This window comes from Cupressus sempervirens, chromosome 6 (genome assembly GCF_028749045.1).
Source record: "Cupressus sempervirens isolate cs-2001-9-10 chromosome 6, ASM2874904v1, whole genome shotgun sequence".
NCBI lineage: Eukaryota > Viridiplantae > Streptophyta > Pinopsida > Cupressales > Cupressaceae > Cupressus > Cupressus sempervirens.
Window position 1 is genome coordinate 616,103,653 of NC_143123.1, and position 27,769 is coordinate 616,131,421.

General features: G+C 35.0%; 1 pseudogene; it reads right to left on the minus strand.

Moving 5' to 3' along the window:
* Nucleotides 1-14,334: 14,334 nt before the first annotated feature.
* LOC149553749 (mitogen-activated protein kinase 1-like) overlaps nucleotides 14,335-27,769 on the minus strand; it is a 44,255-nt pseudogene continuing 30,820 nt past the window's right edge.

A 27,769-nucleotide genomic window follows, 5' to 3' on the forward strand; every position in this document is an offset into this window, starting at 1 on the left:
TATGAGAAAGACAAAGTTTAAGACCAAAAACTATCACTCTAAAGAAGTACTAGAGCTAGTTAATACAAATCTTTGTGGACCTATTGGAATACAAATCTATAATAGAGATAAGTACTTTATTTTTTTTGTTGATGATTATTCTAGGATGATGACAATTATGTATCTAATGGATAAATTAGAAGTTTTTCAAAAATTCAAATGGTATCTAGCTAGAGTTGAGACGTAAACAAGAAAGAAACTAAAATGCTTGAGCTCGGACAAAGGAGGTGAATCCATCTCAAATGAATTCAATGAGTTTTGCAATCGAAGAGGAATTAAAAGATAGGTATCTAAACCTAGTACACCTCAAAAAAATGGCATTACTACAAGAAGGAATAGATCTATCATGGATTATGCAAGGACCTAGATGATAGAGAAGAACATTGCTATCAAATACTAGAAAGAAGAAATCAACACTAATGTTCATACCTTGAACCGAGTTTAGTTGAAGAAGGGTTCAAATCAAACATCTTTTGAATTATGGTATGGCTATAAACCTAATGTGTGTTACTTCAAAGTACTTAGAATCAAATGTTATATTTTGGAGTTAAAAAAAGGGAAATTTGATGTGAAAAGTGATGAAGGCATATTCTTGGGATATTCCAATAAGGGTAAAGCATACAAATTTTTGAATCTATCTACTCTCAAAGTTATAGAGAGTACACATGTGAATTTTCATGAGTTTGTGAAAGATTCTAAAGAACAAAGAAGGATAGAACCTGAAGACTACAAAAACTTTGTTTACTATGAGCCTCATATTGTATCTAAAGTTCAAGTGAGTGGAAATTAGTAGTCTTCACCACCTGAGTCCCCAAAATCCCTAGTTCAACCTAAGTTGCAGCCAATGCAACCTGAGTCATAGTCTAAAGGACCTGAGTCATAGTCATAAGGACCCAAGTTTCAACAAGTACAAACTGAGCCACCTAAAGGACTTGAGTCATAGATAGTGGGACTTGAGCAAGATTCAAAAAATTCATGGTGAAGATAGTGAATTTAGAAAGGAGCCCAAGCTTGCTAGATATGTTAGAAGGCATCATGGACCTAAAAAAATCATTAGAGATCAATTATTTGGTACAATGACAAGGAAAAAATTAAAAGGTACATGTTTTCTTACTAAATTTGAACCTGAATCGATCAAAGATACATTAGAGAATGAAAGTTGGATAAAAGAAATGAATGAATAGATTGATCGGATAGAAATGAATAAAACTTGGACTCTAGTTCCTAGGCCCAAGGACAAGAATGTAATTGGCACAAAATAAGTATTCAAAAATATGATGAATGAGAATGGAGAAGTTTCAAGAAATAAGGAAAGATTAGTTTGCAAGGGTTATTCTCAAGAGAAAGGTATTGACCATGGAGAAATTTTATCTCCTACTGCTATACTTGAAGGTGTTAGAACACTTCTTTCATATTTAGCACACAAAGGATTCAAATTATATTAGATGGATGTGGAATCAGCATTCTTGAATGGAATATTAGAAGAGGAAGTCTATATAAAGCAACCAGAAGGTTTCATTGATCCTAGCAAAAGTGACATGGTTTATAGACTACAGAAAGCTTTTTATGGTCTCAAAAAAGCCCCCAGAGCATGGTATGAAAGGTTACATAATTATCTCATAAAGATTTTCTTTCAAAGAACTAATGATAACAAGAGCTTATACATCAAAGAAGGACTAGATAAGAAGATTATGTTGACAAAAATATTTTTGGATGATATATTATTTACTAGAAATGAAAATTTACATAAATATTTTTCTTTGGAAATGAGTAAGGAATTTGAAATACCAATGTTTGGAGAGATAAAATTTTTGTTGGCTTACAAATTCAATAGATGAAGGATGATATCTATATAACTCGATCAAAATACATCAAGGAGATACTAAAGAAATTTAGAATGGAGGATTCTTGACCAGCTGAAACACCATGTCTATTGGACATAAGCTTTCCAAAGGTGATGATTCCAAGGAGTTAGATTGGACTACATCCAGATCAATGATTGGAAAACTTCAGTATGTGGTACACACAAGACAAGAAATAGCATTAGCAATTGGTATGGTGGTTAGATTCTCTATTAATCCTAAAGAAAATCATATGACAAAAATTAAAGAATCATGAGTTCTCTAAAAGGTATTGAAGAGTATGGTTTGTGGTAAAAGAAAGGAGGAAAATTTGATTTGAAGCCATCCATTGATGCAAATTGGGAAACAAGTGTTGATGATAGGAAGAGCATTAGTGGAGGAGAACTTTCTCTTATAAAGAGGCTAGTATCTTGGAAAAGGAAGAAGAAAAATTGTATATCTCATTCTATAGCAGAAGCAGAATATGTTGCTACAAAAATCAATCGTTCCAACATTGTGTAGTTCAAGCAATTGTTGCCAGGTATGAAGGAGGAAATCAAGGACCCAATTGTTATCTTTTGTGATAACACTAGTGCGATCAACATATCCATGAATCTAGAGATGCATACCAAGACCAATCATATTGCAATAAAATATCATTTCTTGAGAGAATTGATACAAGACAAAGAGATGAGGTTGGAATATGTGAATAAAAAAGAATATCTTGCAAACATATTTACCAAGCCATTGCATAAGGATACATTTTTGTATCTAAGAGGTAAGCTAGGGGTCATTCCCCTATCTAAAGCTCACTAATCAGATTTTAGTGATGCGTCAACCAAGCATGATGAAGATCAGACAAGTTGATGCAGTGTTGTCAAAGCATATTACATATGAATCTATACATCAAGGTACATGAAAACTACATTAATAGTTATTTTGGCATAAGATGTCAAAGAGTGAGAGTTTTCTTTCATACATCTGAGAAATTTTATGTCTAATATGGAGAGTTTTATATTATATATCAAAGATGTCAAAGAGGGAGAATGAATTTAGTTGATATCAAAGAGGAAGAGTTTTATATTGTAGTCACTACAATTAGAGATTGATGACAAAGGGAGTTTGCACTAATAGAGGGAGTTCTCCTTATGATATTATCCTTACTTCTATTTTTCTCTAAATTTCTATGTATCATGACATGTTGTATTTCCATCAATGCCAAAGAGGGATATTGTTGGATACAATCATTTATTTGTATGTTGTCTTTGATGTTATATAAATGTCAAGTATATACCAAGAAATTAGTGTATGCTAAGCTCACTCAGGAGTCAAAGGAAGTTGTAGTGTACGATCAGCATCTCATTGTTTACCACGTTTAGAGCAAGTGTTAACCGAGCTCACTCAGCTACCAGACAGAGTTTGTAGGAAGACAACATCTATTGAGTTCACTTAGCAACTAAATAAAAATTTGGCATGGAAAGAGTGTTAATCAAGCTTGCTTAGTTACTAAAGGAAGTCTGAAGGAAAATTGTTTATGAGTTAGTGTTGATTGAGTTGGGTTGGCTAATAAAGGATTTTCATATATAAATTTTATTGGTTAATGCTAGCTAACTCATGAAATGAATTTCATTTATTTGAAATTGTATTCAAGCTGACTTGTCAAGGTAAAACATATAAGTATAAGGTCAAGTTAAGGATTGAATTGTAAGTAAGAGAAGAAAAGTCATGGGATTGGAAAGATAAATCAAGGAATCAAATTGACTAAGTTGTAAAGAATATTTTGATCAAGGAGGATCAATTATTCAAGCTAGAATAGAGATTTGAAATCAGAAAATACAGTTTGCATCAGCAATCAGGTCATAACTATTAGAATGGGGTTGTCATTGCATGAAAAGACCAGTCTATCAATGCTTGATACAACTAATTAACTTATAGTACATAGGAGGTAGGTAAACCCTTGTCACAAATCCGAAGCGGAGCAATGAAAAAATTTATAACAATCTCCCCTTGGCATTACCCAAGGTTCTAAGGATTCAAATTTGTGACCAAGCTCTTATACCACTTGTTAGAATGGGGCGATCGTTGCTCTAAAAGATGGATTTATCAATGCCCAATATAACCAATCAACTTATAGTACACAAGAAGAAATTAAGACCTTGTCACAAATCCTAAGGGGAGCATTGAACAAGTTTCTAAAAATATCATTGTTACTATCTAATAATTGTAGCAATGAATCAAATCTCCTAACTGAGTTAGCTTAACATCTATTTTCCAAATTCTTTAACAAGGTGGCATTTCTAGATTGAATTGTCTAAAGACCTCTAACAAGGCCACTCCTAATAGGGTGAACAAAATCTTTTAATAGGGTTACACCTACTATTGTGTTTTGTAACCTTTAATAGGGTTGGCTCCTAACATGGCTCACTTCAGAAGAGTGAAAAATAGTAACTAGTTGCAATTGGTGGTTTTTCCCAAATTGGGTTTCCACGTTAAATCCTGGTGTATCTTGTGTTCATGTTATTTTCTTTATGATTTTGAAAATAAGCTAATTAAGGTTAATCATAGTTAATATCATAAGATATACATATTTAGCATTAATTAGTAATAGTGCATATATTCAATTTTTATCTAAGTGTTTACTGAGTAATAGTAATTGTTAGTGTAAACTGGGTTATTGTGTTAACCAAGTGTTTTAGTGCTAACTAAGTCACAATAGTATATTCAATAGATTTTGAGTTTGTTTTTTACTAACATCTTAAGGGATCTAGGACTTTTTGTGGTAGCTAATTCACCCCTCCCCTCTCAGTTACTCCTCTTACATTTCTAGCAATGGTAGAGAGTACATTGTGAGGTCAAAATAATTGTTGTGGAAATATTCTTATATGGTGTATGATTATTTTCTCTTGAAACTGAATTAAAAAGTATTGTTGTAGGTTTTCCTACTTGAATTTTGTGTGCATATCTATGTTATTCATTAGTTTCATGAGAGGTCTCTTCCATTTCTTATTGATGTTAATTAACCTAGAGTATTGACTATTGCAAATATAATATGTAATAAATATTCTTGTTTCTATTCCATTTAATTTATTTCGAAGCTAATTTATAGCTAGATTATAAAAATTAACATATCAACTATTACTGGTGTAATGCCTTCAGTATTGCCTTCCCCAATAATTTTGTAAAAGAAAATATGAGTGTCATTTCTTTTACTTCACTAGTAGAATAATAATTTCCTGAGCTGAAACCATTTCTTGAACAATTTAAATCCATTACATAATTCTTTATTGGTGTAATAAATAGAGTTGATAAATAAGAAGAACATCAATTTGGTATTCCAAGTTGATGTCACAACCATAAATTTATTTCCATATATAACAATTACCTTACTTTGGAGAGAACACAAACAATCAATTTTATAATCAAATACAATGGCTCAGATTTCTTGTCAGATATTGAGAGGCATAATGTAGATAGATTTTGAGCTCTTTGGAATACAATCTAAGTTCTATGGAATGAATCTATACCTTTGTAAATAAAATTGGAATTTATTGATCGTTCACAACTTAGCAATTTGGAAATGAGTAAACTTCTATTGGATATATTTGAGGGGACAAAGTTTTTCTAACATTATGACAAAACATGGCATTACCTTAAAACAATTTTCAAAAGAATATGATGTTACTTTCATGGTGTTAGCTGCAGATTTTTCCTCCTACAACAATCTCAAAATTGACCCCTTTTGCAATTTTTGAAATTTTGGCTTTTGGGTTTTGTTCCCCTTTATACCAAAGCTATGTCTGGGTATTTTCCCTTGAATTTCTCAATTATCTTAGTGACCTTAGTTGCATCCAATAGATCTAAGTCATTATATTTATCCCTTCCTTTTCTTGTAATTATCCAGCTCTATATGGGTTTCTACAAAATCCTCGAGTTTTGTATTATGCTCTAATAAAGCTTCTTTTGTTCTAAATGCCTATTGGATATCTTCATCATTAGAAACCTCATCAGAAGTTTTCTAAAATCTCTGAACTACTACCTCTATAGGTATTAACTTTTCTCGTGCATCATCCTCAAAAATGTCCAAACATACATCACTATAATGCTTCTTAGCTTCCAAAATTTGCTCTTTGGCTTGGTCCTTGAGCCTATGAATCTCCATATGTAATGAAATCTCCATATGTAATTACTCCATTACTTTATTTCCATCTACAATCTTATCAACCCAATAATCTATTAAATCTAGCTCCTCTGCTATATATATATATATATATATATATATATATATATATATATATATATATATATATATATATCCATGAGCATCTGATACCTCTGGCCTTTTATCACTTGTAATGCCTATAATTTTTTTCCCTAGGTATGTACTTCATCCATTAAACCAAAATCTTGATTCAAAATTTCCACTAACTTATTTGCATGCTCCTACATAACATGTAATAATTTAAGATTCCCTTGGATAATCAAAATGCCTTTCTCCTCAAAACTTTCCCACCATTGCTAATAAGCATTCAAAAATGGGTCCAACTGAACTGCTCCCCTATTCCTTCTTTGAATTATTGCATTTAGAGTTTCTTCAAGGTTAGTGGGATCCAAGGGGCCAAAAAATTTAGAATTTCCCTTGATGCCAAAGTGTTATTAATTCTGCCCCATCCTATTCTAGGCTCTTGAAAACTTCCTTCATCCCTATTGTAACCATCAACTTTGCAGTTTCCAAGGTTGGCTTTCCAAGCATAACTTCCCTGATCTGATAATCTCTAGGAGTCAATTCTTCAACATTTGATTCTAGAGAAGGGATAGCTATGTGAGCAAAAAATTCTTGGCTCTGATCATTCATGATGAAGGCTAATGCTCTTGCATCCTTTGGAGGTGAATCAGGCTTCCTTAGCACTTCTATCAATTCCATCATATCCTCCTCCTCAGTAGTGAATTGTTGCTTCTTGTTTCTCATCACTTTTGTTTTGAGCCACCTTGGAATATGCTACATCAAAGATTTACCTTTAGAGGATGAAGGTGTTTTCTTAGCTATACCTTTCCCCTTATCGCTCCTTTCTGGAGTCTTCTCCCTTTGTGAGAGGTTTGCACTAGTAGTGTTTGTATCTGTGGAACCCATAGTTCTCACCTCTATGTCCTAGGAATTTTTTTGAGGTTGTTCACCTATTTTCCCCTCTTCTAGCACTTCATTGGTGGATGCTTGACATGACTCTTCTTCATGTTTTTCCTAGACCTATTCAATTTCTATTCCTAGAGGAAGAGAAGTAGTCGATCTATTGTGTACACAAAATGTGACTTGCAACTATGCTTTTGGGACAATCTTAGGTCCTTGTGATTTGGGGAGCATCTGAGTCCAATCCTCCTATTGAGGTTGATTGGTGGGCATGTCTTTGATCTTGTCCCCAACCAACTCAGTACCCATGGGCATAAAGTAAAAATCAGACATCTTAAAGATATCAATGCCCTCCACATCCTGCTCATCTATCCACTATTACATTTCATCTTCTGATTTAATGGTCTGCATGAGTTCATCAGGGATAGATAGCAGTGTGATAGTGGAACTTCTCTTCTATTCCTCCTCAATGGCTCTAACTAGTCGAGTCCTTTAACTCAAAGGTAGATCATCCTCTTCATCCTTAGCACCCTTTTATTTTGCCTCTTCCAGAATGGGTTCAAGGATAGATGGAAAAGGAATCACTTTCTAAATAACCTTTTTTCTCCTCTTCATCAAAGTCTTAATCTTCCTTCTTTTTGGTGTAGATGGGGACACTTTCTCTACCTATCAAGGCAGAGAAACCTCGTATACCTTGGTTTCTATTTCTCTTTCTATTTCTAGTGGCACTTGGGCAACTGGCAAAATTTGGGGATCACCTTGGGCTTGTTTTCCTTCTATATCTTCTAGCCCTTGTATGTTTTCCTCTCCTTATTGTGGAGGTGCTATAATTTCTCCCTTTTTTGGTTCAACTCATTAAGGATAATTCCTCTTCCTCTTACCCTTTCCTTTCCCCTTTTGAGCTCAATAATAACCAACTGGCCTGTCGAGTTGGTGCACCATATCTAGCCTTACTGGTGATTGAGCTATAAATTTAGGGACGGTAACCTTTTTCTCTCTACATTTGGATGGACGGGCTTGTGCATGAAAGATCACTATCTCTAGAATTGGATCAAGTTTGAATAGTTTCTTGATCCAATCCTACATCAATTTGATGACATGCCTTGCCCTATGATTGATGTCCAATTTTTCTTCCTTGTTAACCTCGACATTCATAATAGGTTGTTCACCAATTACATCCCTGTTGAACAAAAGATCAAACAACTCCTCTGTGTCTTGTTGCAATGTCTTCAATAGAATCTTTATTTTCAAGGCCTTCTTTGATAGATACAAATTCATCCTACAATAATCCCTGATATGGACATCATAATCATTTGTCATATTCATCCAATGATCTTCAATGGCTTCCTCATGTTGAAATGTTTTTCTTGCCAAGTACTATACTCTCCTGATATTGTCAAAATATGGCCATGGATAATTATACTCTTCTAATGGATATTGATCCCATTCACATTCAAAAGAGGGGATATATTGCCTCCAATCTACCTAAAAAGGTCCTATATTCATAGGCCAGGTCCAACATATTTTATATTTCTTTCTAGCTTTGTCATAGGCAGACAAGAGTTGTCAGGAAATCTTTTGAAGGACGAGTCTATCAATGGGATATCTAGGGAACTTCTTAGCGTTAATAGTTGTACCCACTACCCTCAAATATGTGAATGTATAGAACTAGATATAGTAGGCCCAACTAATGATATATACACAGTTGCCTCCTTTGATAGTCTCCTCATGTAATTCCCTTATATAAATCAAATTATTGCAAAGATGAAAGCATCATTAGAAATTCTATATTCTTTTCTTTTCTCTAAAAACCTCTTCTTCACCAGCTAAGGGTATACAATATATGGCCAAGCATTTGCATCCTACATGTTGCCCCTCTTACACAACCCTAGATAATCTATTGCTCTAATAGCTAATAGATATACCAAATAGGAAGTCATATAAAATTTCCTGTTGTTCTTAGTTACTAACAACTGCTCACCCAAATTTTGACTAAGAGTATAATCCCAATCCAATGGCATCTCTTCTTTCTTTATTGTCTAAATAAAATGTACCATGAAAATGTTTAAGTGTCCAGGTGCTGAAAAGCCCATAACTCTACTCAAGAGTATGATTGAGTATCCAATATCTTCTTTCATGTACCCTCTGGTCATGTCCACTTTGCTAGTTTTCTTACCTAGAGGAGTCTTCTCTATAAGGTATGACAATTGGATAATCTCAAAAGCCTTGTCAATGTGTTCTTGATACCATCTATCTACTTGCTCATACGTTAGTCTAATGAGTTAGTTTTCTCATGGGAGATGGAATACCTTTTAAATGTTCTTGGGTCTAAGATCTAGAATGGTCTCTCTTGTTATGCTCTTGACAACCCTTTCCTCAAGAACAAAATGTTTTGCAAGTCTCATAAAAAGTTCTGAAGACTACACTAACACCAGATGTGATTCTATATTAACGAGCCCTGATCGGATCAGTGTGGAGATCATTTGGGACCTCTTAGTTGGTTTGGTGCATATCTTTAAAAACTCTCCCAAATCTGTGTCCCAAATTAGTATCTCAAATTTTTGAGTTGTCATCTTGAAAGCATGATTTTGTTGGAATGCCTTGGAACTTGAATACTACTAGTTTTGGTGTCATTTTCTCACCAAGGTAGGATGAGGAAGATGCCATTGTATCTACACAAAAAGTATGTCTATTAGTCTAAAATTGAAGAATAATGGATCAAAGATTCCATAAACTAACACAAGAAAAACCCTAAAAATATAAATTGCTTCAAAAAAAGTAAAAACCCCTTTTTTTTAAACCTAAATTGTAAAACAAAACAAAAAAGGTGCACTTGGTGCATGTAATAGGTGTGCCTAGTGTATCTCCCCTATTAAGCTATTTGGAGTTTAGATATTTTGGGGTGCATAGTAGGGCACCCAACAAGGTACGCTACTATGCACCCCAATTGGGGAGGATTTTTCTTGCTCTAAGCTTTTTTGTTGTTTTTGTTTGTTTTAAAATGAAATTGGGTGTGCTGGCAAGTGCATCGATGCACACCCAATTTTTGGTGCATTTAAATGTTTTAAGTTTCTTTGTGGTCTTTTGGTGGTAAACATGCTCATCAATGCACCTAGGGAGGTGCATTGATGCACACCATTAACAAGCTCATTTTAAACATATTTTGTTGTTCATGCAAGGATACAAGGAGCAAAGAGGTGGAGTACCACACCTATCGAGATGTGGTTATGTAGCTCAATAGTGAGTTTGGAGGAGAAAATGACAAGGTAAGGAGGGAGGGGATCCCCCCTCTTATATAGACCTAAGGACCTTTTGGCGTAGTTGCATAGGTGTGTAGGTATGCAACTATGTAGTTGTGCATCTATATGCACAAAGCCATCTCACAAGGTCTTTGGCCCACTTGTGCACTTAGGGAGGTGCATTGGTGTGCCTCCTGATTTTTCCAAATGAACCATTCTTTGAAAGAACTCTAATTTCTTGACACCTAGGCTTCTCAGTCAAGACTTGGAAAAATAGTAGGACACTGGGTAAGACCTCAAAAGGACTCAGATCCTAGACTAAGGCTCCAAAAAACCAAAATATAAAGTAGGGATCCCCATTTTTAATCAAAATGGGGCATGCATTGTGGAACCACAATAGATATGATAGGTCTTTTTCTTCTATGAAATAGAGCTAAGCTAAGAGATGATATCAATTTGTTCTAGTTTTGAGCCAATTTAGGTCAAGTTCCACAACATGCATGGGCTCTTCATTCCATCTTCCACTGCTTGCCAGGAGTTAATTTTGAGAAAAGAGAATTTTGGTTAGTGAAAAGTAAACTTAGAAATTCCACCACCTCTCCTTGTAGATAAACCTTAATCTCATTTCACTTTGGGAACAAATAATAATGGGTTTTTATCCATTAAAATTGTGTTGCTATCTCAATAAATCCACTTACCAAGTTAGAAGAACTCTAGTTCAATCACCTCACCAACCTACCAACCATTTGAAGGTATGTTACATTTATATCATTGATTAAAGACCATGAACTCAGTACTCTAAACCATTATGAAAGTTAAGGAGCTTGAATTTTGGTATGACCACCCGATACTAAGGGATTAATGAAGTCATCAAGTACATCATGCAATATATCAAAGTCTTCACTACTAAATGGATCATCAAAGACAATGAAGCTTTTTACAAGTAAATTAAACATTTTGTAATACAATAAGCTATATAATGAGAAAAAAACATAAAAGAGACTAATCCAAACACACATAACAATGCATGATGAGAAATATTGTTGGATTTTCATTAGCTTTATGTTGTAAATGTGATGCAATAATGAACTCAATCAATGAAATAATTCTGTAATTTTTATGTCTTTTTATTAATTAATATAAAATTAAGACTAAAATTCAAAACTAAATGCAAAAAAGTACAACAATAAAATGCATACAAATCAAATCTAAACCCCAACTTCGAAGTAGAAATATTATGAATCAAATTCACCAAAATGGACAATAGGTGAGCCCAAATATCTAAATGCATAAAATGTAGCAAAGATATGATGTAAATATAGCCCATTGCATACAAAGAATATTTAGAAACTGAATGAAAATGAAAATGTCATGTGTTGGATTCACAAAAATGTACAATAAGAATAAGTAAGAAAGATAGATTTCTCCTCATTTTCCTAATGCACAATCAAAAGGAAGATGACCCAATAGGCTTAAGTAGGACCCAAGTGTAGAATAAGTCGATGACCTTTAACAATAATGAATTATAGGAAGTTGGATATGAGGGGAAATTATATGGTGATACAAAATAGAGGGATAAATAAGAAAAATTGACTAGATTCAAGAAATATTACAGATTGAAAAAAAAATGGACAACTGAAATAACTTGAAATAGGATCCCAAATACTCTACTACTCAATGATTTAAATCTAAGAGAGAATTTCTTGGTGCAAAAGTCCTTGGACATTTTGTAACCAAGAACAAAAAGCCCAAGTGATTTTCCTAAATCTAGTTATATTCTTTTTTTACTATCATGGTACTTTCTAATAAAGTTATGAGATTTGTGTCACCTATAGCTACACAAAAAAATAATGTTGAAGGCTAGATAGAGGTGTTCATCTTTATCTACTCCTTGTTTGGAATCAGCTTTGAAATGAAATGAAAGAAACAAAAGTGTGTTTTCATAGAATAGAGGTTGTATCTATGGAGAATATTGTGTATGCTTGAGAAGTATAGGTCTTGATTACTTGAATGCTTTTCGTGAAATGTTAGACACAAATGCTTGAGATCAGTATGTGCCAAATCTTAATTATGGTTCCAAAATGAGGAGAGATATTGTGTTTATATACCTCTACTAATATATTAGGGATTAGAACTAAAGAAGTCCATGTCTATATCCTAATACCCCACTAAATCATCACTAGCCCTAGTTCCAATTTCCCAAACATCAGGGAGAAAAATGCCCAAGGCAATATGTTCCACCCAATTGGGACTCAAAATAGAACAGATATTCAAAAGAATAGTTGATTCCAAAAATAAGACAAAACATGAAGGCCACCAATTGTAACATAAGGCCTAGGTGACAAATTAAATTATTGGATTTGAGGAATAATAGAGGAGTTCAATTAGAAATGAAAGTTTACTTCAATTTTAAATAATATTGAAATGATAAAGGACTTATATTTAAATTTAAGTTTCAATTAAGGATCCTATAAAGTCTTTCTATGAAAATACCCTAAGGTGGGTGCTAAGAAGTCATGAAATTGTACATACATGTCAAGTGCTTACAATTTATGATGGTACAATATGTATGTATATACTTATGTATATATGTGTGTACACACACACACACAACAAATTTAGAGAAACTAAATGTGTAATTCTCCTTATATCATGGAGTGTTCAATCTAGAATAATATTTGTGTCATAAACACCTTGATTAACCAATCGAAGAAGAAAAGATAACAAGAGTTATAGATTTCATGATCAAGATACATAAGAGAATATCCAAAATGTGAAAGAAAAAAGAGAATTAGTCAAAACAATGTTTGAGACTTTTCTATTTAAAATTTTGTGTACTTAGTTATTGTTGGCTATCTATCAATTCCATAAATTATTTAATCTTATAAACATTATTTAAAACTTTTATTTGATCATTCAAACGGATACAATAACAACTCCCAAATGTTAAGTTTTTGATTAGATAAACAGGTTTTACAGGGAACCTGAAACCCAATAGTTAATACAAAAAAAGGCTGATAATAAGCATAAAAGCCTATCTAAAAAAGTTTAAGTTCATAGGCTGATAATAAGCATTAAGCCCAGCCAAAGGAAAGAGTTCTGAGAAAAGACCAAGAATAAAAGACAAGCAAAGCTACAACCTAAAGCTAGAACAAAAAGCCAAAAGATAACGATAAACAAAAGAATAGGTGAGAGTTATTCCTTGTTCTTTCTCTCTAGGTCTTGCATAACCTGAGCAGCCTCAAAGGCCAGTTGATTCTCCTCCGCTTCCATCTGTTGCGCCCTTTGGTTCCCCTAGTCCTAATCAGGAATGAAGTTTTCCTTTGCAGAGTCATCCTCTATTTTGGCCTCATCCCTATCTTTTTCATCCTCATCTTCATGCATTTCTCTGTCTCTAATCTAGCCCATGAGAGAGGATATTGTCATTAATGGAGCTTAACAAGGAGAACATTTGATTCGCAAGGTTGTGATTGTAGTTTTCCAAGTCGTGTATCCTTTTTTTTTCCAAACTGAGCCTGTCAGCTGAATTCATCCTCTTGTTGGCATCCATCCCTTTCCTTGTTGTCTCAATATGTTTCACCTGATCTTTGACCTCCTCAAGCTCGTGGAAAAGCCATTTGATTGATCTAAAATTATCAATCATATTGTTATGAGCATTATTCAAGAGGTTCATCCCTATCTCCCTGGCTCTATCCAAAATAGCCACAATCATCGAATCAATGAGTTCTTCCAGACACTGTTCTTCTTGATTATCCACGAGGATTTGGGGATTCGTGGCCTCCCTGAAGATGCCCATCTTAGAAGTCTTGACATTGAAGTTGATCCATGCATTCCTCCTCTCATTAGTCTATACTTCCCCTTTTGCATACCCCACTTTCTCCTCCTTCTACTCCTCAAGATGGAGATGGATAGGAGAAAGGGGTAGCATAGACACCTCCTCGAATTGAGAGTGCACTTCCTCCAAACTCTCCCTCTTGTGTTTCTTCCTTCCACTTTCCTCCTTAATTTCCTCTTGCATCTCCTTAAACACCTCCTTAGACTCTGGTTCCTCCTCATCATTACTATCTCCCTCCTCTACCTTCTCTGAAAGCTTCTAGCTGAGATCCCTAGGGCTTTTTCTACTAGGGATTATGAGGGAGGGTGATTTTTTAGCAAGGTAAGTTGCAGCTTTCCCCGAAGAAGAGATCCCTCCTTTCTCAGAGATGAGGCTCTGAATATCATCTAATTTAGAGGAGTAACTGGAACTACCAAAATCCACATTCTCTATCTGAGCGGGGACGATGCTTATAGTCTGAGCTTTGAAGTGCTCGTGGATAAGCAGCAGCAGCCCCTCGTGCAGAGCTGGGTTAGCGATGGGCTTCTTTTTGAAGCTATCCACTGCCTTGCTCATTGAGGTTAATAGATAATAAGGAAATGAAATTTTGGCCTTATTCTGAAAATGATTCAAAATGACAAAGTGGTGGGTTCGGGCTCTATCAAACCTAGAGTCCAAAGTAATGTACTCGATAATAGCTTTTAGAACATACCTCCACCGCTTCTTCATGGAGTTGGGAACATAGTAGGTGTTCATCTTTTTAAACACCTTCAATTCCTTCTCACTCTCCATGAAGTCCCTAACCACATTGGCTGAGAGCTTCTTATCTCTGAAGAATTTAAAACCCTCGATAGGGATTTCGGTGATAGCTCTAATCACCTCCTTCATTATCTAGAAGAAGATACCATTCAACTTCACCGTACCATCCTTCTAGGACCCCACCATGCTTTTGGTCACATCCTAATGGAATCCATGCAACTTCATGATATAATTGGTAGCCCCACCCTCTTCAAGCTTTTCCCACACTTTTGGCCTACTTCTCCATTTCTCAAAATCCCCCACCGGCTCCTTTCTACATCTCTCACCAACCATTTCTACACATTGCATGCCCACTTTACTCATGTGTTCTTCACTTTTTGATTGAAATGGACCTCTAAGAGTAAGCAAAGAACAAAGAAAAATAACCCTGCTATTGCCCCAGAAGCGATTGCAATAAACAACCCACAAAGCATGTCGATTAATCAATAAATGATTACTACATTTATGATTTCCCATGCTTTTATTATGAAAAGTACCCTTATTTCTTAACCCCTTCATTTTCATAATTAAAGCTTGATTTTCTCTATACTTCCTTGGATTTTATCCAAGTCTATCAAACTTTTAACATTTGTCGGCAAACAAGTTCTGGGAAGCCAAGTCATTTTTTGGTCTGTGTCGACCCCTGTATTCGCAAACCTATTGGCAATCGAGTTTTCTTCCCGAAAAGTATGGGTGACGTGGATTCTATTAAATTTGGCAAGGGTCTCTCTAGTCTCATCAATGAGATTTGCAATTATCCAAGATGGATGTGAATTTCCATTGATGCACTTTATAATGTTATTTGAGTCCCCTTTAAGCCATAAATTGTTGACCCCAATTTCAAAAGCCAGTTTAACCACATTGTACGCTGCATTGGCTTCCACAAAATGATTTGTTTGGATACCCAACAGGAGAGAAAAAGCCACAATATTGTCTCCATTTTCATTCCTTATCACACCTCCACTACTCGACGATCCTGGGTTGCCCTTGGAGGCTCCATCAAAGTTGGCTTTGTGCCAGCCTTCAGGGGGAGGAGCCACTTGGCTTCCTGTCTTTTCCTCACTCTGTCTTTTACCTTCTCCTTTTTCCTGCCTCCTATCTCAAAAACTCTACCCTTCCTCACTGAAAAATTATCCTTTATGTTATCAAGGATCTTCCTTCCAACAACTAAAGCCAGCTCCTCCCTAACTCTGAAAATTTGATTGTTTCTCTCCTTCCATATGCTCCAAAAATAATGGGCAGGAGCTAGGAGCTAATTTCCTGCAAGGAAGACCCATTGAAAATGCCATGCCATTGATAGAAAAAGTTTAGAAGGTTGGAAGGAAAGCACTAGCTATGGCCTAGGTCCTAGGTGAGGAAGCCCCAAACTATCCTAGAGTAAGAGCAGTGAATGAACAAATGATTACCTATCTTTGACTCTACTTTGCACAAAACACATCTGCTAGGCATGATATGACCTCTTTTGATGAGATTTTTCTAGGTGAGAGTTTTGTCCTAAAGAGCCAACCAAAAAAACATGTTGACTTTTGGCATGAGGCTCGGGAGCCAAGCCCTCGACCAAGGAGGAGACTCTTTTAAGCTCCATAAAGCAAAGTACGCAGAGGCAACTGAATAGAGCCCATTGGCAGTATCCCTCCAAACTAGTTCATCCTTATTACTACTTAGGGATAACGAATTAAACATGATCATGATTGGTTTGAGGTCCTCTGAGATAATGGAAAGGTCCTTCCATCCCTATTCGATCCTGTAATTGCTAGCTTTGTGCCCAAAAAGGTTGATGTGATCATTAGCCCATGATCCATAGCTAGGGTTATTCATAAGGGGGCCCTGAGAAAGCCAACAGTCAGACCAGAATAGAATATTCTCCCCATTACCCAACTTCCAAGAGACTTTAGAGTTTGCCAAGTCTTTATCTTTTAGGAAACCATTCCAAACAACTAAGCCTCTTGGGATATCCTCACTAAATAGAGTGAAGTGAATAAAGGACCTTTTTATATACTTATTTACCATAGTGTCTTTCCATTCCCCCGTGCTACTAAAGATGCACCAAATTTGCTTTGCCAGGAGGGCCTTATTGAGTTGAGTGAGCTTCCTAATTCCCAGACCTCCTTTCTTCTTAGGGAGGCAAAATTTATCCCAAGCAACAAGGGGGTACCTTTTATTCCTTTCAGTTCTCATCCATAAAAAATCCCTTTGGATTTTCTCCATCCTCTCGGCATATTTCATCAGTATGGTAAAAAGGCTCAAAGCATATATCGACAAGTTTTGGAGGATGGATTTAACTAGTTGACATTTTCTAGCTTGGCTAAGAATGGCTCCTTTCCAGCCAACCAGCTTCTTACTGAACCTTTCCATGATTCCATTCCAGAAGGATATAGATGGGGTCATTCCCAAGGGGAGACCAAGGTAGGTGGAAGGAAGTTTCCCCACCTAACAACCCAGGATTTTGGAGATTCTCTTCTGTCTTTCCTTCGAAGTATTGATAAAGAAAATAGAGCTTTTTTCCCAATTGATGAGCTGCCCTAACCCTCTAGAATAGGTGTCCAAACTGTCTTTCATAGCTTGGCCTCCTTGACCAAGGCCTCTCCACCCATAATAGTATCATCAAAAAAATTGCTAATGCATAAAGGGGGTGCATTTGGAAGAAGGTTTAAAACCTTTGATCCTCCCTTCTTTCTTTTTCTTCTCCATGAGTTTTCCAATACATTCCACCAAGATAATAAAGAGTATCAGTGATAGAGGACCCCCCTGATAAAGGCCTCTAGTAGGTTTGAAGAAATCAGAGGGGGATCCATTCACTAAAATAGCTAGAGAGGGGGTTGTGACCAACTGGGAGATTAGCTTGCATGATTTGACATCAAAGCTAAAAGTCTTCAACACTAAATCCAAAAAAGACCAATCCACTTGATCATAAGCTTTGGCCATGTCTAGTTTGAGTAACATCCCTTCTCTCTTTCCAACTTCCATAGAGTGAATCACTTCATGCACCATGATAATCGAATCTAAAATCTATTTGCCCGGGACAAAACCAGATTGTTGCTGAGAAATAATTAGGGGGAGAATCTTAAGCAGCCTCAAAGTGAACACCTTTGAGATGATCTTATAAAATGAGTTGCATAAGCTAATGGGTCTGAACTTATCCAGAGTGTCAGCTCCTGGCACTTTAGGAATAAGAACTAAGAATGTGGAGTTGATTTCCTTCAAAATACTTCTACCTCCAAAGAACTCTTGAACAGCCTTAACAAAATCCTTCATAATGATAGGCCAGTACATTTGGAAAAATAAGGTAGGAAAACCATCAGGTCTAGGTGATTTATCCATTGGAAGAGAAAAAAGAGCTTCTCTTACTTTAGAATCAAAAGGAATGGTCTGGAGCAGATTATTATGGTGCAATTGGAGGATCTGAGGGATACAAGAGATAATGTCATCTTGGTCCACTTTAGAAAGTAAAGGATCCCAAGATAGAAGGGTGGAGAAAAAAGAAATAGCTTCAAAAGAAATTTCTTCTCCCTTAGTCAGCACACCCTGACCTTTCTTCAGGCTAGAAATCTTGTTATTAGCTCTATGCTTAAGAGTGGATAAATGGAAGAACTTTGTGTTCTGGTCTCCTTCCTTGAGCCAATTGATTCTAGATCTTTGCCTCCAGAACTTTTCCTCTTCGCTAATAATATCATGTAAATCAAACAAGATGGAAAACTCTTCTTCCCTATTCGAGGCATCATACCCATTTTCCTGAATGGAGGCTTGGATAGAAGAGAGATTAGCAGAGAGATCCTCTTTAAGAGAGAATAAATGACCAAAATCTAACTTATTCCAAGCTTTTACCATCCTTTTAACATTACTAAGTTTTCTAGCCACCCTAAACATTGCAGTGCCTTCCACATCTATGCTCCACCAAAACTTAATTCTTTCTAAAAGGTCAGGGTGGGAGGTCCACATTTTCTCAAAATGGAAGGGAGGAGGTCTACAGGGATAAAAAGGAGAAATTGAGAGGGAGACGAGGGAGTGGTCAGACCCTATTCTAGGCAAAAGAGCTAACTTGCAAGAGGAGGACTGCAGCCAATCAAGAGAAATGAGGGCTTTATCTAGTCTAACTTGAATACACTCCTTGCCTAATCATTTATTGGACCAAGTGAAGTCACCTCCCAATAGATCCAGATCCAGAAAAGCCAATCCATTGATGAAGTTAGAAAGGTCATGCTTGCTATCCCATTCCTGAGGCAGACCACCCTTCTTCTCCTTGTCCAAAAGAGGGGTGCTGAAGTCTCCCATAATGATTCTTTTTTTCATGTTACTATTTTGTACTAGCCCTTCTGCTCTAGACCAATAGAAATTTCTATCTCTCTTATTATTGGGAGCATAAATATTGAGCAAGAACCAAAATTTATTGGAATGGATATGGAACACTTTACAAAAAATAATATTACCTTTATTGAATATTGATTCCACCTTGAAAAGTTTAGTCTTGTTTAAAGTCAGTAGGCCCCCAGAGGCTCCATCAGAGTCCAAAGCCTCCCCACTCATTAGGTTACTAAACTTTATATTTCTCAAAGAATACTTTTTCATTTTTGTTTCTTGAATCATCAAAATGCCTGGTCTCTGGTCTCTAATTAGATTCCTAATAATTTCCTATTTATGGGCACCATTTAGGCCCCTAATATTCCATGAGATGATCTTCATTTTTTACTCTTAGAAAAATCCTTCAGAGTGCTTTGGCACCCATTCGCCAAGCATCTTCTGGTCTCCTCTTCTCTGGACTCCCTCTCTAATTTTCTGCCTACTTTGGTTGTAGAGCCCACATCTAGTTTGCAATTGCTCCTAGTCACCGCAAGAGAAGCCTTGGATGGGTCTCTGATTTGATTCTTCTTAGGTATCTCTCCCTTCTTTTCAAACTTCAAGGATCTAGAAGCCTTATTACCATTTCTTGGGGTGCTGAGAAGATCTACCCTTTGGTCTAGATCTTTCAACAAGTCCTCCTTTTTTCCTGTTCTGGTCGCTTCTTCTTTGGTGGAAACCAATTTTTTCTTTGGGTCTTGAAAGATGATAATTTCCTTATTTTCTCTTTCCTTTGCCTCTTCTCTGGAGCCCAGAACTAGCTCTTCCATGCTGGGGAAAAGGTCCAAACTAGACTCCTAAAAGCCATTCTAAGGGACAAACTTACCTTCCTCTTCTCCAAGCATGAGGGTCCTTTCCTTGACCTGGTCATCCTCAATCTTTTGGGAAGCATTTAAAGGTAGAGAGGAACTCGATCCTAATTTGAGTGACTCTCCCTCTTTGCTTGTCTTGCCCTGAGGCTCTTGGTTTGTCATCTTAGGAGCATCTGCTACAATTTGGGTCTCTATAGAAAGGCTCTTCTGGCCTTGTTCAGTGGTCTTCTTTTTCCAAACTTTCTTCATCCTCAATTGAGAAGAAGAAGGAGGATTCTTCTTGTTAGCAGTCTTAGCTTTTGGGCAGTGAAAAGCCTTGTGACCTATTTTTAGACAGTGAAAACACCCAAAAGGGACACTCTTAAAGTCTAGCTACTGGATATGAGTGCCAAGTTTTGACTGAAAACATACCACTTCAGGCATATCATCCCCTTCCCTCACACCTACACAAATCCTCACATAAGTTAGCCTACTCTTAGAAGTTGTAATAGGGTCGATGGAGAGAAGCTCTCCAAAAGAGCTGGCCACTCCCTTAAAGACATCCTCATTCCAGAACTCCAATGGTAGCTTAGGGAGTCTAACCCAAACTGGAGCTTGCTAAAGGAATGATTCATTTAAGTCTAGTTGAGACGACCATTTTTGAAGCATCAAGGTGACCCTCCCAAAGCTCTAGGGGCTATCACATAGAATATCATCCATGTCCTCTTGACAGGTGAACTCAAAAGAGAGAAAACCCTTAGCCATTGTTGTGATACTGACCTAACCTTTCAAGCTCCATTTTTTCAAAGTGTAGGCCCGAACCACATCAATATTTGGTCTCAGGACAATAAATTTCCCAACAAGCGTTGAGGCCATAGAGGCAATGTTGTGGTCAACAATCTCTTCTGGAATAGCAATCGTGCAAGATCCCTTTTTCAATCCTGACACAACCTTAACCGGAGGAAAAGAGGACTTACCAGATGGCTTGACACCAAAGAGTGAGGCCCATCTCTTTGGGACATTCCCTAGAATGTCCTCGCATGGGCCCCCATCTCCTGACTCCTCTTCGTTTCCTGTCTGGATCCCCTCTTGCATGCCTAGTGATCGAGGTCCGCCTCCCTATGACTTCCCACTCATCTCTAGATTTGAATTTTGAACATGCGCTCCCATCTCGCCTAGCTCTTTAACCATTGTAGTAGTTATCTAAATCACTCCCAAATGTTAAGCTACTTTGATCCTTATACTTTTGAACTATAGCCTCCCAAACATTATTTAAAACTCCTATTTATTTATTCAAATTACTACGACCATGACACTTAACATAGCAATGCTTTGATCCATACAATATTGGCTCAATATAACATTCAACCCATGATGATAACAAAACCCCACATTAAACAACTCTAAAACATTATAGTACTTTGATCATTAAAATTTTTAACTCTAGCCTTCTAAATACTATTAAAAACTTTCATCCATTTAAAACTTTCAATATGATGCTTTGATCCTTATGCTGATAGCCCAATATAACATTCAGCCAAGAGTAATAACACAACCTTCATTTATTGAGTAAAAGCTAATCTAGCACAAAAAACAACATGAGACATAGCTAGAATGATATATACCATACCACAATGATGTGGCACAATAAGACACATTGTACGTCACATGATGGGATTTGGACAGAAGAAATCATAAGTCTTAATAGTGTACAGTAGATGGTCATCCGTAGTTGCACTATAGACTACGCAGCTAAGAAGATTTTGGCTGATGGAAAATACATTGGAAAGAAAATTAAAAAATCAATTGAAATAGCCACAACATGTTGGCAACCAATGAATTTCATACTTTCAACAAAACATCAGGGGAAACCACATGGCAGCTTGCTGGACACGAACCAGGTGTGTAGTACACGATTAGGAATGCAATGTTGAAAGAGATTAATTATTTTTTATCATGTTATATGTTGTGTTGCCTAGCTTGTTTCAAGCTCCCTTTGTTTTAGGGGAGATTTGGAGAGGCAACAACAACAAGTATTGGTGGACAACAAAAGCTAGAAGGCCAACAGAGGACATAGGAAAACCAAGTAAAGTATATGCACTTAATAATGATTTTAAGTTTGTCATATTTTTTAAGCTGTGAATCAAGTGGATGATAAAAAAAAGTTGTCAAGCTATATTTCTAAGGTTTTAAAATCTAAAGCTCTTAAAACCAAGTTTTCAGTTCCACATAAGCTTTGATCCAACATTTCTCTGTCATTGAATGTTTCTAAAAAGAGTATACTTTTTAGCTATCATGTTTGCATGTTGCCCATGTACTATGTCATTGCTTTGTTTCAAGATAGACAGGTCTATTTTTACTCTATTTTTGTAACCTTTTTAATGTTCATCAGATTCAATATTTCTCTATGAAAGAATGTTTCATAAAACATGTATTATTTTATGATGTCATGTTTTCCTGTTGTTCATGTACCACACCATGTTTTCAAAAGAATGGATAGCTCCTCTTTTAAGAGAAGGGTTTTTTAGTTGTCAAGCTTTATTTCTAGGGTTTCAAGCTCTAAATATTCTAAAAACCAAGGTATCTATTTTTAATAAGGTGTGAATGAATGTTTCATTAGCAGTGCACTATTTTTTGTGGGTTTTTACCCATGTACCATGTTAGTTTTTGTGTCAGGATAGATGAATCTTTAATAATCAGTACTTCCATCCACATTGAATTTTATTGCTTACCATGAATTTTGTCATTATTAAAAAGTGTTATGGAATTGCATTGTCCCCATTTCTGGGTAAGAATGTTGCCAACTATGTATACTTTTGACTAAGTATGGTTTATTAACAATATAAACAATTAGAAAATTAGTTTATATTATGTTTTGTATATAATCTCCACATCTTCTTTGTGACACTTTTGAACCACCTCCTTTGGAGCTACTAGTATGACATGACTCTCCACATTCTGTTGTTGCAACTCTTTATCTTTTGACAAATAGATTTCTTAGTTTTTATGGATAAGAAAAACTTTTCTGCTGATCCCAAAAATTATCTTCATTGTATTCTTCTTCCTATATTGTAGTAATATGAATAGGTTGATAGAAAACCTCATGCATTATAGTGCCTACCCCTAGTTTACATTTTATTATTATTGCCAAACTTTTTTAGGCCAGTTTATGCTTGATGATTAGTAGCATTATCATTCAAATTATCAGATATTGTTTCACACTTGGTTGATTTTATGATGAGACTACTTGGTACTATTTTCTTCATGTATGCATGATTATGCCTTGATGATGATTATTATAGTGATTTCAGTTATTTGATTATGAGTAGCTAGATGGATTATTATACATGTTTTCTTATAGATACTTACCCCATACTACATGTGTATGTTGTGCATGTATGTTTTCTTTATGTATGACATTTCTAATGTGGTTAAGGAAGGGAGTCATAGTCACCTGCTAGTCAGGATCTACACGATGCACCACTTCCTGCCAATGCCTTTCTAGTTTAGAATATATGTATTTGTACATGTGTGGATTTTATGCAGATTGTAGGTACCGAGTATCGACTACCTTGAATTGCGAGGATGAGCGTACCCTATTGCAATATCTCAATGGTAAAAGAGGGGGGATAAATTCTTGAGTCCAAATCTTAACCTTTAAACCCATTTGTCCTAGAAAATTAGGACAATTACTTGTGATTATTACCCTTCCAAATTTGTCATAAGACGTAAATTCATGATTATAACCCTTGAGTTTGATCTTGTATGTGGCATTTTATGATGGGTTTTTCGTATTTCATCGTACAGGTCCTTTATGATTTTTCTATTAATTAAGTCAAATTAAAAGATTAAATTAATGATTTAATTTAATGGTAAATTATTATGATATTTTCAATATTTAATTATATTTAATTAATTGGGAAAAAAAATTAAAAGAGGAGTAAATGCTTTGACCTGGAGCTATGAACCAGTGAGGCCACAAATGGGGGACCTCATCCCCATTAGATTTGAAAATTCATGGCAAGGATAACAACTCAACAACTTAACCATCACAGCATGCCACTATTGGCAATTAATTGGGAAATTAATTAAATAAAAAGAATTAAATTTAAAAGAGGAAATTATAGTTCTAATTTGAGAGTGTAATAATATTTAATTAATTTAATAATAATATATTTAGGAGATCATTTTTTAAATAAATGCTAAATAATATTAGTACTTAAGTTAATAAATATTATATTAAAAATGCTTCAAAAACTATTAAGAGAGAGTAAGAAATTATTTAATAAAGTTTATTTTAATTAAATTGCATAAAGCTTATGCATGAGATTAAAATATAATAAATTAATTAAAAGGAGAAAGCCAATTAAATTATTAAAGATGTTTAAAATTGCATAAAGTTTCAAAAAATTTAATAAAGAGTTAAAAAGTTGTGATCCAGAGTTCCCTCAAGTGATTGCACTATTAGTGACCTGAATTTAGGAGAGAACTCTATATCAACAATTGAGAGTCCATTTTCCAGGGACCGGGAATTTTGGAGAAGGGATTTCGAGAGAGAAGGTTTTGAGAGAAGAGATTTCTCTCACAATCTTTGGGTGTTTGCAAAATTTAGCATCAGAACCAAGTAGATTCTTGCATTTTGTTCACCTAGTTAAATTATGTTATTTGGTATTCCTGTCTTCTTCATGATTGTGAATTGTTTATCTAAATTTCATTATGACGAATCTTTCAATATTGTATTTTGGAATTATTGGTAATGCATGTGGGTTTCTTCTATATACATGAAAATTAAAATATCATGACAACCCTCTTTCAATAGATTTAAAATTCAAAATTAAACTGGGAAGGGTTTTGAATGAATGGAAATTTTAAATTGAAAATTTGATTGGTTCACTATATATTTCCTATCAGAATATTGATTGAAATTCATTAAAAAAATATAAATTAAAAAAAGGTGTTTTGTGTGACGGATGGGAATTGTTTTAGAAAATATTTTTTTATTAAAATATTTTTTTCTAAAAAAATTAATAAATAAAAGTTTGGGGTGGGTGGGGCAACCAACCCCCACACCCCCTGTTTTCCTACTTACCATCCCCACATCGCAATAGATATTGTTGCGGCAGTAATACTATGATAGTAGGTACTACTAATGCAGCAGTACCCTGCTACGATAGCAGTTATCATTGTCCTTTCTATAGCAGCATATAAGCTAGTTGTGTGGACCTTAAACACATTCTTTTATATATGCATTTATTCATATTTTTTATTTTTTTAATTATTAAAATTTGTTATTATTAAATTTTATTATTAATTAGTTAATTGATGAGTGGAACTTTATAAAGTGGTTTTAAATAATTATTAATCAAGATTAATTAATTTAGTTTAATTAATTTTGAATATCATTTAATGAAGTTTTAAATTTATTTTATTATTATTATTAATGATTTTTAAAATTGTAATTATTTTATTTCAAAATCAATAATTATTATTTTAATAATCTAATAAATAAATAATGTTTAAATTATTTTGGAATAATTGACTTATAATCAAATAAGGGTAATTGTGATTTTTGTTCAAATTTAAGAGATGGGTTATATAGTTAAGGGAAAAATTTAAAATTCATATGTTTGAAAACTTATATTGAAAACAAATACTTAAATGCTACTGTAACTCAACTATGTGTTTTCAAAATCAAACCAAACTACGAAACTATAGTGTTATTTGTATGTTGTCTATGTTTTGGGTTTGGGTTGACTAGAGTGTTGACTAGTTCTAGGATATCCACCAAAGGATTGGGAGTTCTGTGTTTATGATATTATGATGAATTGATTTTGATCTTTTAAACTCAACCATGGTAATCTGTTTGGTATTCTCTATGATGATTTTGGTTATATTGTTTGTTACTGCTTTTAGTGTCCTTGTGGGATAATGAGATGAATGTTATGGCATTTGACTTAACCTTTTTGAGTCTTTGATCAATATTTTTGGGATGCTTTCCAGTTGCTTGTAAATAAATGATGGGTTATTGTGAATTATCTTTTGATGTTTTCTAGTCACTTGAATAGGATTGAGGGAAAAACTATGATTCTTTGATTTGTGAATTTATGAGCTTGGGGTAGGTTATCTATGTAATGTCAGGAAGTGGCTTACAATGGAGGCTAGGGCCTAAAGTGGCTACCAAGGTAACCCATTGTAAGTTGTTTAATAAGTGAAAACACTACATTAAAGGGGATTAAAATGAACCTAATAAGAGTATTTGTCTTTCCTCACCCATGCCTCGAGTGCTAGTACAGACTAGGATCATATTAGAGAGGACACTTGGTTGTGACCATGCATCTTTAGTATGTCTTGCTAGTATGAAAGGATACTAGTGCCACATAGAATTACTAGGGAGTCAAGGTCAAGTTAGACTACCAAGGTAACTCTAATATTGATTCGTGCAATGACACTTTCCCACTTGCATAGTAGGTTTCCTACGTGTCTGTGTTTGCCTCTGGGTCTCGATGTTGATTTATCTTGGAACCTTTGAGTTAGATTACTTTTAGGGTTTCCTCAACTTAGATATTACTTTTTATTTTGGGATTGATATCCTATTTGGGACTTGAGACTATCTCCTCATCATGGTGGGAGTGGACCTTTTTGGGTTACCACATGGTCAAGTGGTAGTGCTTTTTACTCTTATGTTTGAGATCCATCCATTGATGCCATGGTTGGAGTTCATTCTGCATTTCCTTCATTCTATCTTTGCATATTATGATGGGTGGTTATATCTATATGATGGATGATTTTACTTATTGTATTGTACTTTGTTTCATGGATCCGAAAGGGATGATGTAATCTATTTTTATAAATGTATATTCTTTTAGCCTTTCATACCCTGTGACATGTACAGTGGATGATTATGCATTTCGAATTTTATTGCCAAGTGGCATTCGAAACAAATGTATATTATTTAAATGGAGTTGGATTTGTAATTATTCTTTCATGTGGATGTGGTATTTGTTATACTTAGTATTAACTAAATTCAAATATGACTCAACATTTTGGGATCCTTAAGGAATGTAATTTGTTATGTTTGCTTATGTATGATTGTATGCTATTGCTTCCGCTACTTTATGATTGTTGTACTTGTTATTATTATTTTTTAAATGTTTGGAAAACTTAGTAAAACTTTAGGTTAGTTCTTTTGGATCCCTTAGCAGGGCATTACATGCATATTGGTATGTTTTTCCTCGAGCATAGCTCTATCCTTGGGATCCTCTTTCTTATCATTCATATCATGGACAACTTCATATTCTTCTAGTTCTTTACTCACTTTGTTCATGAAGCCTCGTGTCCATTTGCCTACTCCTTTCATGTAGCTTCAAGTCAATCTAGCTCTAGAATCCCAATGTCATATCTTCAAGCCTTTTATATGGAGATGTTGGGACTCGTGGAGCAAGGGAAGGAGGATGGTAAGGATTTTGAGCATATTGGCTATGTCATCTTGAGATTGAGATTAGTATCGATGGTTTGAGTAGCATCTTAGTGGCTAGGTTCATCACTTATCTAATGTTGTGTTTTCCTGTTGTTCATGTACCATGCCATATTTTTTAAAGAACAGATAGCTCCCCTTTGAAGAGAAGGGTTTCTTAGTTTTCAAGCTTTATTTTTAGGGTTTCAAACTCTAAAGATTCTTAAAAAAAAGGTATTTATTTTTAATAGGGTTTGGACCTCCAACAAAATTCTCTGTGAATTAATGTTTCACTAGCAACACATTATTGTTTTTTAGTTTTTACCCATTTAATATG